The following is a 1,450-nucleotide window of genomic DNA, read 5'->3' as shown; positions in this document are numbered from 1 at the left end:
TATATATATACATTTTTTATACGTATATTTTTTTACTCTGCAATCGACACACTCTAGATGTGATGGAGGTGGTCCTCAACTCTCCATGTCAGTGACAACCCAGGCTGAGAGGGATGCAATGTCCCCGGCTGAAAGACTAAGGTGGTCTTGAAAAATTCTCCCCATATGGGAATCGAACTTCACCCTTCTGCGCGCGACGTCGAAGCACCTGGCTGCTACACCACAGATGCTAGTCTGTATAGCAGTGAGGCTCTGTGGTACATGTAGTGCGTTGATATAGATTATTGTCGCTGTTGCAAGCAATCCATGAAAGTCCAAATTTAGATAATTTTCGATTTTTACACTCTTTCAAAGCTCTATCATAGATGCACCTTTCAACACCTCCAAAACACAGTTTAATGTTATGGTCAAGGCGTACACTTTTCCTGCTTTTCATCTCTTTTTGTCTCTGGTTTAAAGGTACCTAAACAGTCTTAAATGTATTGAGTGCGACACTAACGATAGTATATGTACGAGCAGACCAGGAAAAAAAAGTTAATGAAAAGAAATGTGAATAACTTTCTTGTTTTTGACTCAATGGACATCAACATTGACAGGAAGCTAGGACATACATCTGGGTTCTCTTTTTCAAAAAAAAAAAAAAAAAAAGAAATAATGTCTGTTGCTCAACAGGACCATGACACAGCAGTTTACCCACTGTAAACTTTCTTTTTCAGTATTGTGTACCGGTACCAGAATAAATAAATCAATCCAAATCGCACTGTGCATTATTTGCTCGGGAATACAGGATAGATATCTATAACTAATGTACACTTCTCCAAACTGAAAGGTCCATTTTGTAATGGGATACAAGTTGGAAAGATTTTGGCCCATAGAAAATGAAAACTTGAATTGTTAGCCCCGAGCATAGGTGTACTCTGTTTAAAAGGGGGTAACTCTATGGTCCCGAGTACAGGAGGCAACCATGTCTAGACTGTAGCTGGATGAGGAATCAACTGACTTTGTTCCGCTGGTGACGTCATAAACTAGAAGTAAACCGAACTTATCTGTTCATTGGCCTTTATACAAGTGGAGTAGGGTAGTCTTGCCAACCGAACCAAACCAAATCGAATCGAACAGAACCGATCTTGCCAATGGTCACCGGATATCGGGTTCGGAGGTAATGTGCCTCTGTGTTTGGCTGCCTCTGTGTTTGGCTGCCCATGTGTTTGGCTGCCTCTGTGTTTGGCTGCCTCTGTGTTTGGCTGCCCATGTGACCAAGTCCAATCAGAGCAACGTGACACGTGACAAGAACAGCTACACACTACACATGTAACATTAGCCCCTGTGTGTAACTCTGACTGTGTTGATGTCAACAGCAGAGCACATCACTGACGTATATCTACGTCACTTGAGATAGGGGTTCAGAGAGTGTGGCTGGGATGGGGTTGGGGGGGGCTGACAAAAGTGG

The sequence above is a fragment of the Aplysia californica genome, unplaced genomic scaffold (assembly GCF_000002075.1).
Source record: "Aplysia californica isolate F4 #8 unplaced genomic scaffold, AplCal3.0 scaffold01712, whole genome shotgun sequence".
Lineage (NCBI taxonomy): Eukaryota > Metazoa > Mollusca > Gastropoda > Aplysiida > Aplysiidae > Aplysia > Aplysia californica.
This window is presented reverse-complemented; position numbering follows the sequence as displayed.